Raw genomic sequence first — 12,369 nt, 5'->3', positions numbered from 1 at the left:
ACAGCACCCGCATCACTTGTTAATGCTTAATAATGTTTGAGAACTGATCTAAGGCACAAGCCTGAAGTAAACCCCTGAAACATTAATGATGAACCCATGATTAGAAAAGTTCAAGTGCTAAACATTTTCACTTTCTGAAAATTAAAAGTTTATATAAGTTTTAACTATTCTATATTAATCACAATATTGTAAGAATGCTCTGGTTCATAAAGTGGGAGGAATATTTGCAGTTCATTTATCTGATAAGGAATCTGTATTCAGAATATATAAAGATTTCTCACAAATTAACAACAAAAACAAAGAACCCAATTAACAAATGGGAAACGAATCTGAATAGACATTTCTCCAAAAAAGATACACAAATGACCAGTATGCACAAGAAAGGAGGTCTAATTATTACTTTAGGGAAATGCAAATAAAAACCACAATGAGATATCACTTCATTTCCACTAGTATGGCTAGAATCAAAAAGATAATTAAGTACTGGTGTGGCTGTAAAGGAACTGGACCCCTCAGACACTGTGGGTGGGAATATACCATGGTGCCGCCACTTAGGAAAGCAGTCTGGGGCTCCTCAAACAATTAAACATGAACTTTACTACATACCCCAGCAATTCCACTCGGAGAGAAATGAAAATACTACATCTACACAAGAAACACTTAAACAAGTGTTTATAGCAACATTATTCTTAATAGCCAAAAGACGTAAAATAACCTGAATGTCCATGCACTGTTTTGTTGCTGCTAGTCACTAAGTTGTGTCAAACTCTTCTGTGACCCCATGGACTATAGCCCTTCTGTCCATGGAATTTCCCAGGCAAGAATACTGGAGTGGGGAGCCATTTCCTTCTCCAGGGGATCTTCCCGACCGAGGGATCAAACCCCTGCCTCCTGCACTGGTACACAGATTCTTTACCACTGAGTTCACCAGGAAGGCCCACCCATGTACTGACACATAAAATGTAACACTATCCATACAAGCTTCCCTGGTGGCTCAGATGGTAAAGAATCCGCCTGCAATGCAGGAGACCCAGGTTTGATCCCTGAGTTGGAAACCCACTCCAGTATTCTTGCCTTGAGGGGTCCATGGGGTTGCAAAGAGTCAGACGCAACTAAGTGACTAACATACACAGATGCACATATCCATACAATGGGCTAATAACTGGCTATAAAAAGGAAGGAAATACTGACACATACTATAACACGGATGAACCTAAAACATTCTGCTAAGTGAAACATAGTATATGATTCCATGTATATGAAATGCCAGAATATGCAGATTTATAGAGACAAAGTAGATCAATGGTTGCCTGGGGCTGGGGAGGGGTATGACAGAAGGAATCAAGGTTTCTTTTTGAAGTGATGAAAAGGATTAATAATTAAATGTAGTGATGGTTGCACAATTCTGTGAATATACCAAAACCCACTAAATTATACACTTTAAATGGCAGACTGTATAATACACAAATTACACCTCAGAGTTCCTATCAAAAAAAAAAAAAAAACCAGAAAATGAATAAAATCAAGAAAATATAAACAAAAACATATATTTTCATTGCAGGAGTTAATTTCAGTAGTATGGCTAAAACAACTGAACAATTACACAATACAGAAAACAACTTTACATGTAGCATTATGTGAATTCTAACAGCTTTCTGGACACTAATCCTAACTAACCTGATTTGAATTATACTTTATTTATTTAGAAATTATTAACAAAATCTGTTCCAAATGTTGAAACTTCTGACAAAGCAACATTTATATTAGGGATATAAGGCTATTTTTTAAATATATGCTTTTAAAAACCAGAGTATAATGTTCATAAAGGTTCATATGATAAAATGAACATAAAATGTTCCACTAATTTCTTATTTTTAACTACCAGAAGCACAAAAGAAACAGGAGTTCTTAAATTATGAGCACAGAACTCAAGAGTTTTCCCAGAAGGTACACAAGTACCACCATAATTCTATTCACTGCCTTTGGAAAAAAAATTTAGTGATCTGTCGATATATAGAATTTCTGTTTAAGACTTTTTTTTTTTAAAGTACTGCTTCTATTTTTAAAAAGGAAGAAGACTTCATTATTAAGCCAAAAGATTAGGTTATGTAGATTCTGGTGAGTTGAGACTGGTGGGATGGAGGAAGAGAAAAAAAGAGATTTTCCCTTTTATTTCACATGCATCTGTATTATTTTAACTTGAATAGTGAATGATTATTACTATTTAAAAGGGAAAATCCCACAAAGTGATTCACAAGGAAAGTCTCAATCTTTTAAGTTCTTTTCTTATTTTTAAGAACGCTATAAAATCCATATGAAGATGGCCATAGTTACCAGTATATTCATTATTAAATGTTAACCATTAAAAAACTTTAAAAAACTTGTATTTTAAAATAATCTTATTTTTAAACCTGTACTTTTGCTGTAACCAAACTATCCAGACTAAAAGAGCTTAGTATTATGAGTTGCTAAAAAGCATAACACACTCAAACTCTGAAAAAGAAACCACAGAAGAAATGTTTTGGCTTATGCAAGATATTTTTGTTCTTAAGTGGTGACTAGATGAAAAATTTAGGAGTTACTTAATGGTAGAACAACAAGATACATTCTGTAAAAAGCTGGGTCCTTTAATACTTTAATCATTCTAAAAGGTAGAATTCACTCCATATACTATAACTATTAATAAGGTATCAATAAGAGTATTGTTATGCTTTAATAAGGTATCAATAAGAGTATTGTTATGCTTTTATCAACTTAATAATCGTTCAACCCAAATCCTAATAGAAGACAAAAATCTAAAAAAGCAAAAGCAAACTAGAATTGGTTTATTATACAGATCTGAAGATACTTCTGGGTACTTAAACTTTTCCTACCCTGCAAAGTTTTGAACTTTCTCAGGTAAAACACTAATGTAACACAGATAACTTAAAATACAGTCATAAAGAGATTTCACTGCATTCAAGTCTTGGTAGTTTTCCAGCATATACATTAAAGACTGAAATATTTGACTCAAAATTTCAAACAGGGTCAATGGAATGAAAAATTACTTTGGATAATAGAATCTGAAAATATAAAGTACCCTGGCTTAGAGGGGGGTATTAGATAAACGTAAAAAAATTTTTTTTTTTTTACTTCACTTTAAAGGTGAAGACCTTTAAAGACCTTCTTTTTAAGAATTAGTTTAGCTATAGCTGCTATGGAGAATTAAGTAAAGCTGTCATCACCATCTAAAAAGTAGTAGTTTCATTATGAAATAATTTTACTAAAACTTTCTAGTAATTCCTATTTAAGGCTAACAGTACAATATTGCTGGGGAAAAATTTTTTTCACACACAAAAAATCATACACAAATGGAAGAGAAGATTTTCTAAATAGACTGGCTTGAATGCAGTCAGAGAAAAACACCACCTTAACTAGATTAGAAAAACAATTAAAATGACAGAAAATTTCTCATCAAAACCAGGAGGTCAGAGGAAGACACAATAATATTCTTTAGGTGCTAGATGAAAAGAGCTACCAACCCAGAATCCTATATTGGTGAAAATACTGTTCTGGAATGAAGAGGAAATCAAAACATTCTCAAATGAAACAAAATTAAGAAAATTTGTTGCCAATAGACCCACCTTAAAAGAGTGGCTTAAAGAAGTTGTCTAATCAGAAGGCAAACAATGAAGGAGGAATTTCAGAACATCAGGAAGGAAGGAAGAACATGATGAAGAAATTATTGGGTAAGTACAACAGGCTTTCCTTCTCTTCTTCATTTTTCCAATTATGTTTGATGGCTGAAGCAAAACTATAACAATGTCTCATGTGGTTCTAAATGTAGGTAGAGAATATATTAAGGCAATCACCTTATACAGAACCACATAAAGGAAGGGAGATAAGTTTCTCTATGCTTCAGTCAAACAGATAAAATAACACCAATAAGCTGTGATAAGTTATACACAATCAACCCTTGAACGATGTGAGTCTGATCTGCCTGGTTCCACTTTTAGGGGGCTATCTTTCAATAGTAAATATTGGGAGCTTCCCTGGTGGTCCAGTGGTTAAGAATCAGCCTGCCAAGGCAGGACACATTGGTTCATTCCCTGGTCTGGGAGGATCCCACATGCCACAGGGAACTAAATAAGCCCATGAGCCACAACTACTGAGCCCGAGCTCTACAGCCTGCAAGCTGCAACTACTGAACATGCATGCGTAGAGCCTGTGCTCCACAACAAGAAAAGCTACTGGAATGAGAAGCCTGCGCAATGCCACGAAAAGTAGCCCTGGCTGGCCATACATAACTAGACAAAGACTTCACACAGCAACAAAGACCCAGAGAGTAAAAAAGCAATTTTTAAAAATAAACTTAAAAAAAAAAGTAAATACCATAGTACTACATAGTTCATGGCTGACTGAAGCTGGAGATTCAGCACAACAGTGAAGACTGTGGGCTAACTGTAAGTTATGCACAGATTAACCCCCCACCTTGTTCAAGGGTTGACTGTATACATCATGTAATACTCAGAGCCACCATACAAAAAGTTATACAAAGAGATACACAAAAACACAGTAAATAAATCAAAATGGAATTCTAATAAATGCTCAAGTAAACCCAGGAAAAAGAAAGCAGAAATGAAAAGCTGAACAAACAGAAAACAGTATCTAAAATGGCAGGCTAACAACAGCAATAATTACACTGCAGGAAGATGGTCACAGTAATTAAAAGCGGAGATTTGCAGAGTGGATTTAAAAAAAAGTGACCTAACCAGATACTAATGATAGTCACTTCCAATATAATAATATAAGTAGATAAAAAGTAAAAGAACAGAGAAAGAAGCATTAATCAAAGGAAAGCAGAAGTGGCAACATTAATATCAGATAAAGTAGACTTGGAACAAAGCTAATGGAGATGATGGAATTCCAGTTGAGCGATTTCAAATCCTAAAAGATGATGCTGGGAAAGTGCTACACTCAACATGCCAGCAAATTTGGAAAACTCAGCAGTGGCCACAGGACTGGAAAAGGATTGCATTCCAATCCCAAAGAAAGGCAATGTCCAAGAATGTTCAAACTACCGCACAATTGCACTTATCTCACACAATAGCAAAGTAGTACTCAAAATTCTCCAAGGTAGGCTTCAACAGTACGTGAACCGAGAACTTCCAGATGTTCAAGCTGGATTTAGAAAAAGCAGAGGAACCAGAGATCAAATTGCCAACATCTGTTGAATCACAGAAAAAGCAAGAGAATTCCAGAAAAACATCTACTTCTGCTTCATTGACTATGCTAAAGCCTTTGACAGTGTGGATCACAACAAACTGTGGACAATTCTTCAAGAGATGGGAATATCAGACCACCCTACTTGCTTCCTGAGAAATCTGTATGCAGGTTAAGAAACAGCAGTTAAAATAGGACATGGAACAATCGACTGGTTCCAAATTGGGAAAGGAGTAAGTCAAGGCTGTATGTATATTCTCACCCTACTTATTTAACTTCTATTCAGTGTACATCATGTGAAATAGTGGGCTGGATGAAGCACAAACTGGAATCAAGATTTCTGGGAGAAATATCAGTAACCTTAGATATGCAGATAACACTATCCTTAAGGCTGAAAGCGAAGAGGAACTAAAGATCCTCTTCATGAAAGTGAAAGAGAAGAGTGAAAAAGTTGGCTTAAAACTCAACATTCAAAAAGCTAAGACCACAGCATCTGGTCCCATCACTTCATGGCAAACAGATGGGGAAACAATGGAGACAGTGAGAGACTTTATTTTCTTGGGCTCCAAAATCACTGCAGAGGGTGACTGCAGCCATGAAATTAAAAGATGCCCGCTCCTTTGAAGAAAAGCTATGACAAACCTAGACAGCATAGTAAAAAGCAGAGACATTACTTTGCTGACAAAGGTCTGTAGAGTCAAAGCTATGGTTTTTCTGGTAGTCTTGTATGGATGTGAGAGTTGGACCATAAAGAAAGCTGAGTGCTGAAGAATCAATGCTTTTGAACTGTGGTGTTGGAGAAGACTCTTGAGAGTCCCTTGGACTGCAAGGAGATCCAACTAGTCAATCCTAAAGGAAATCAGTCCTGAATATTCACTGGAAGGACTGATGCTGAAGCTTCAATACTTTGGCCACCTGATGCAAAGAACTGACTCACTGGAAAAGACCCTCATGCTGGGAAAGATTGGAGGCAGGAGAAGAAGGGGGCGACAGAGGATAAGATGGTTGGATGGCATCACCAACTCAATGGACACAAGTCTAAGCAAGTTCCAGGAGTTGGTGATGGACAGGAAAGCCTGCATGCTGCAGTTCATTGGGTCGCAAAGAGTCAGACATGACTGAGCAACTGAACTGAACTGAACTGAAAGTAGACTTCAAAGCAAGGAAATCACTGGACAGAGGGACGTTACACAATGTTAAAAAGGTCAATCCATCAAGAAGACATAGCAATCCCAAATGTGTAGCCACCAAACAACACAGTTCTAAAATGTAAGCAAAAACTGATAGAACTGAAAGGAGAATACACAAACCCACAGTTATAGCTGAACAATTCAACACCTCTCTCTAAACAATCAGTACAACTATATAGAAAATCACAAAGAATTTAAAAGAACTCAACAATACCACATCAGTCAACAAGAATTAATCAACATTTAAAAAACACTCCATACAAGAAGAGAGGAATACACATTCTTATCCAGTGCCTAAACAACACAAAATAAGATAGGATATATCTTGGACAACAAATCAAATCTGAACAAACTGAAAAGAATTGAAATCATTAAGAATATGTTCTCTGACCACAATAGAAACAAACTAGAAATAAGTAATAGAAAGTTAACAGGAAAATCTTCAAACACTTGGAAACTTTAATAATACACTTTTATGTAAATAATCTATGGATCAAAGAGGAATTCTCAAAAGAAATTTAAAAACACATATAATAGAACTGAAGGAGGGACTTCCCTGGTGGTCCCATAGCTAAGACTCTGATTCCCAATGCATGAGGCCTGGGTTTGATCCCTGGTCAGGGAACTAAATCCCACATGCTGCAACTAAGAACTGGCACAGCCAAATAAATTTAAAAAATGGGTGGAAGACCTAAATAGACATTACCCCCAAGAAGACATACAGATAACCTACAAACACAAAGAAAGATGCTTAACATCACTCATTATTACAGAAATGAAAATCAAAACTACAATGAGGTATTACCTTATATCGTCAGAATGGTCATCATCAAAAAATCCACAAATAATAAGTGCTGGAGAAGGTATGGAGAAAAGGGAACCCAAATGCACTATGGGTGGGGATGTAAATTGATACAACCACTATGGAGAACAGTACAGAGGTTCCTTAAAAAAATTAAAACTAGAACTATCATGACCCAGCAATCCCACTAAAGTGCATATACCCCGAGAAAACTGTAATTCAAAAAGACTCAGGTACCCCAATGTTTACTGCAGCAACATTTACAATAGCCAGGAGATGGAAGCAACCTAAACATCCATCGGCAGGTGAAAGAATAAAGCAGTTGTGGTACATATATACAATGGAGTATTACTGAGCCATAAAAAGGAAAGAAATGAGGTAATTTATAGTGCTATGGATGGGCCTAGCGTCTGTCACACATGGTGAAGTGAGTCAGAAAAAGAAAAGCAAGTATCATGTATTAATGTCTATGTATGGAATCTAGAAAGATAGTGCAGATGAGCTTGTTTGCAGGGCAAAGTAGACACACAGGTGTAGAGAAGAGACATGTGGACAGTAGGGGGAAGGAAGGGTGAGATGAACCGGGTGAGGGAGACTGATGGACATATACACTACCGCGTGTAAACAGAGAGCAGTGGGAAGCTGCGGTGATAACACAGGGGGCTCGGCTAAGTGCTCCGTGATGAGGGGTGGGATGGGGAGGGAGGGGACATATGCACACACAGCTGATTCACTCTGTGGTACAGCAGCAACTACCACTGTATAGCAGTTATGCTCCACTAAAAGAACAAATAAAAGCTATAAACAAATTTTTAAAAAAAGAACTACAGGAAAATGAAAATACTGTGAGGCATAGGTAAAATATATTAAAATCTGTGAGGCATAGGTAAAATAGTGCTGAGAAAGAAATTTACAGCAATTTAAAAAAAAAGGAAAAACTCAAATCAATAATCTCTCAACCTCTAGAATCCCTCTGCAAAAAAAACAAAATAAAAGCAAAGAAAGAAAAAGGAAAAAATAATAAAAATATGAGCAGAAATCAATAAAACTGAAAAGGGAAAAACAGGGGAGGCTCAATGAAACAGCTGGTTCTTTTAAGAGATTAAAAAATTCAAGCACATAGCAAGACAAAGAAAAAAAAAAGAGAGAGAAGATACAAATTACCAACATAGTGAATAAACCAGGAATGAAATGTGAATGTGTCTACACACCCTGTAATTACCAAAAGAAAGAAAAGAAAAAATAAGGGAACACTACGAATAACTCTTCACAAACAATTGACAATTTAGAAGGAACGAACCAATTTCTCATAAAACAACAAAAACTACAACTTACCCAACTTTACTTATGAAGTTAATAATTTGGATAGTCTTACACCTACTAAATAAAATGAATCTGTAAATTCAAAACATTCAAAAAACTCTCCAATCCAGATGGTTTCACTGAAAATTGTAGCAAACTTTTAAAGAAGAATAAACATCAATTTTCCACAATCTTTTCTAGAAACAGAACTGAAGGGAACATTTTCAAATGCATTCTATTAAGCTAGTATCACCCTGATTTAAAAAACAAACAAACATAAACATAGTACACAGTATAAAAAAGAAAAACTACAGATCAACATTCTTCATCAGTAAGATCTTTAACAAAATATTAGCAAGTCAAATTTGGAAATATACAGCAAGAATCATCCATTATGATCAAGCAGAGTTTGTTCCAGGGATTCAGGTCTCGACCAATATTATAAAACTAACCAATATAATCCACCACATTAAAAAGCTAAAGAAAAAAACCACGTAATTCAACTCAATTGAGGTAAAAAAAAAAAATAGTATTTGACAAAACTCTTCACCCATTCGTGGGGAAAAAGTATCTTTCAGAGAAAGAGAAACAGAATGGAACTTCTTCAATGGGATAAACAGCATCTACAAAAACCTACAGGTAACATACACTTGAGAGAGAAACACTGAACTGTTGCTGCAGTTTGGTAGCTGAGTCACATCAATTCTTTGCAAGTCCATGGGCTACAGCCCACCAGGCTGCTCTGTCCATGGCATCTTCCCACACTGGGAAGTGTGGAAGTGGTAGGCACTCAGTGTATCCAACTCTTTGCAACCCCAGGACTGCAGCCTGCCAGGCTCCTCTGTCCATGCAATTCTCCAGGTAAGAATACTAGAGTAGGTTGCCATTTCCTTCTCCAGAGGATCTTCCCAACCCAGGGATCAACCTGCCTCTCCTGCAATGCAGGCAGATCCTCTACTGCTGTGACAATTAGGGAAGCCCAAAGACTGAATACTTTCCCCCTAAAACTGGGGGGAAAAAGACAAAATGTCCAATCAACATATTCATTAAACATAGTGCTGAAAGTTTTTGCCAATGCAATACAATAAGAAAAGGAGATTTAAAAAACATAAATTTGAAAGGAGAAAATAAAACTGTCTCTATTGTCAATTAAATGATTATCAAGGTAGAAAATTGTAAAGAATCTACAAAACAAAACAAAAAGATAACAGTGAGTTCAGTAAGTTCATAGGATACAAGACAAACACAAAGAAAAAATCCACAATACTTTCAGTGAACACAATGAACATAAAAAAATAAAATAACCCAAACACCCGAAACATTAGGTGCAAATCTAACAAAACAAGCACAAGACTTGTATCCTAAAAATGGCACAATACTGATGAAGGAAACCAAAGATCTAAAAACAAGCAGAGAGACATTCTATGTTAATGGAATGGGAGATTCAACAATCAATGAGAATGTCAATTCTTCTGCTCCCTAATATTAATACATGGGTTTAACACAGTTCCTACCAATATCCCAAGCAGGATTTTTCTGTAGATAATGACAAGGTTATTGTAAAATTTATATGAAAAGGAAAAGGAACTAGAATTACTAAAACAATTTTGGAAAGGAATAAAATGGAAGGAAATATCCTACCCAATTTCAAGACTTATTTTACAGCTATAGTAGTAAAAACTGTGTAGTACTGGCAAAAAGAGAGAAACACATGGACTAAAAGAGAGAACCCAGAAATAGATCCACAGAAATATGCACAATTTTTAGCAAAAGTACAAAAGCAATTCAGTGGAGGGACTGCTTTTCCAACAAATGGTGCTGAAGCAAATGGACATGTGTAGGCAAAAAAAAAATGAACTTCAACTTAAGTCTCATATCTTATGCAAAAATAACTCAAAATGTATCTTAGACTTAAAGGTAAAATGTAAAACTATAGAGCTTCTATGAAAAAATACACAAGAAAAATTTGAGGATCTATTGATATGAAAGATTACTTAAGACCTGACACCAACTCACTAAAGGAAAATACTGATAAATTGAACATCAAAACTTAAAAACTTCTGCTCTAGGAAAGAGCCTAGAAAGAGGATAAGAAGGTAATGTAAGAAGTGGGCAAAATATTTCCAAGCCACAGGCCCAACAAAGGATTAGTATCCAAAATATATAAAAAAAAAATCTCAAAACTCAACAGTAAAAGAGTAAACAATCCAATTAGAAAATGGTTAAGAGACAGGAAGAAACACTGCACTCATATATGATATGACATATACACAAGTTTTTGTTACAACTGTTTACAAAACAAAAAGACAGAAAATGACCTCAATGGTTCTCAGTAAGGGACAAGTTAGCTTTTAGACCCGCCATGTGCACTGGAACCATCGTCAAGATGCAGATTTTCATGAAGGCCCTGACAAGGAAGTCCATCACTCCTGAAGTCAAATCCTCAGATGCAATAGAAAATGTAAAGGCCAAGATCCAAGATAACGAAGGAATTCCTCCCGATCAGCAAAGACTGACCTTTGCTGGCAAGCAACTGGATGACGGATGTACTTTGGCTACAACATGCAAAAGGAGTCCACTCTTTACCTTAATGTTTAAACTCTGTGGTGGTGCTAAGAAAAGAAAAGGAAGAAGTCTTATATCACTCCCAAGAAGAGCAAGCATAAGAGAAAGAAGGTTTAAGCTGGCTGTTCTGAAATACTATATCGTGGATGACAATGGCAGAAATCAGTCACCTTCCTCAGGAGTGCCCTACTGAAGAATGTGGCACTGGAGTTTTTATGGCAAGCCACTTACACAGGCATTATTGTGGCCAATGTTGTCTGACTTATTGTTTCAACAAACCAGAAGGCAAGTAATTCCATATTGGTTAATAAAAGACAGAGACACTAGTTTGATAAATTATAGTACAACTAAATAGTAGTATACAGTTACAGAAAATAAAGGTGATAACCTTAACTGCTATGGTCTCCAAAATATATTTGTCTAAGGGGTTGGGGGGGAGCAGGGATAAGGGTACTAAAAAAAGGGTGTGCTCCCCCAAAATAAAGAAAACATACATAGGCACATCACGTACATGTACACACACAAGCCAACCACAGAAAAATCTCTACACAAGAAACTTGTAAATTGTCTGCCCCTAGGTAGGTTGCAAGAACAGTAGAGCAGATTAATGAGATGGAAGATTTTTTACTGTATAGTCTTTTGAGCTCTAAATTTTGTGACTGTGTTCTAAAAGTTAAAATAACTTTTATAAAGTGTTCAGTTTTATAACTTAAAAAATGAAATAGGATACTTTTCATATTTGTTATATTAACACTGAAAAATACATTAACTATCAAAAATGTAAATACAAAGAACATTTTTAAAAATTAACAAAGACTGAAATGAGTTTTTAAATTAATTGTATTTTCAAGAATTTGCTACTAGAGATTACTAAATCTTGATGAGTTTAATGGCAAACATGTAAGTGTAAGAACGTAAAGTAGCAACAAAATTAAGAACACTTTAGTATACAATATAAACCAAGAGTGTTATGTAAATTTGTTATTAACTATTGAAATGCTCGTGTGTGTTAGTCGTTCAGGCCTGTCCAACTCTGAGCCCCCCCCCCGGCGCCTCTGTCCAAGGAATTCTCCAGGCAAGAATACCGGAGTGGGTTGCTATTTCCTTCTCCAGGGGATCTTCCCAACCCAGGGATCAAACCCTGGTCTCCTGCTTTGTAGACAGATTCTTTACTGTCTGAGCCACCAGTTGAAATGTTAAGGTAGAAAAGACTTTTTAATGGAAGTTACCTTTTCAAAAGTATTTCAAACTTATAAACTCACTGCTATTCCTAGAGATTATTTGTTTGACGCTAGAGATTATTTGTTT

The 12,369-nt window shown here is 35.8% G+C and overlaps 1 protein-coding gene and 1 pseudogene across 5 annotated transcripts in view; one reads left to right on the top strand and one right to left on the bottom strand.

Moving 5' to 3' along the window:
- Positions 1 to 12,369, bottom strand: part of SOS1 (SOS Ras/Rac guanine nucleotide exchange factor 1) — a 125,189-nt gene that overhangs the window by 91,605 nt on the left and 21,215 nt on the right. The gene's annotated exons all lie outside the window — the stretch shown is intronic.
- Positions 10,883 to 11,354, top strand: LOC136162971 (ubiquitin-ribosomal protein eS31 fusion protein-like; annotated as a pseudogene).

The sequence above is a fragment of the Muntiacus reevesi genome, chromosome 3 (assembly GCF_963930625.1).
Source record: "Muntiacus reevesi chromosome 3, mMunRee1.1, whole genome shotgun sequence".
NCBI classification, from domain to species: Eukaryota; Metazoa; Chordata; class Mammalia; order Artiodactyla; family Cervidae; genus Muntiacus; species Muntiacus reevesi.
Note: the sequence above shows the minus strand (reverse complement) of the source record. Positions and strands in the feature narration are given on the sequence as shown.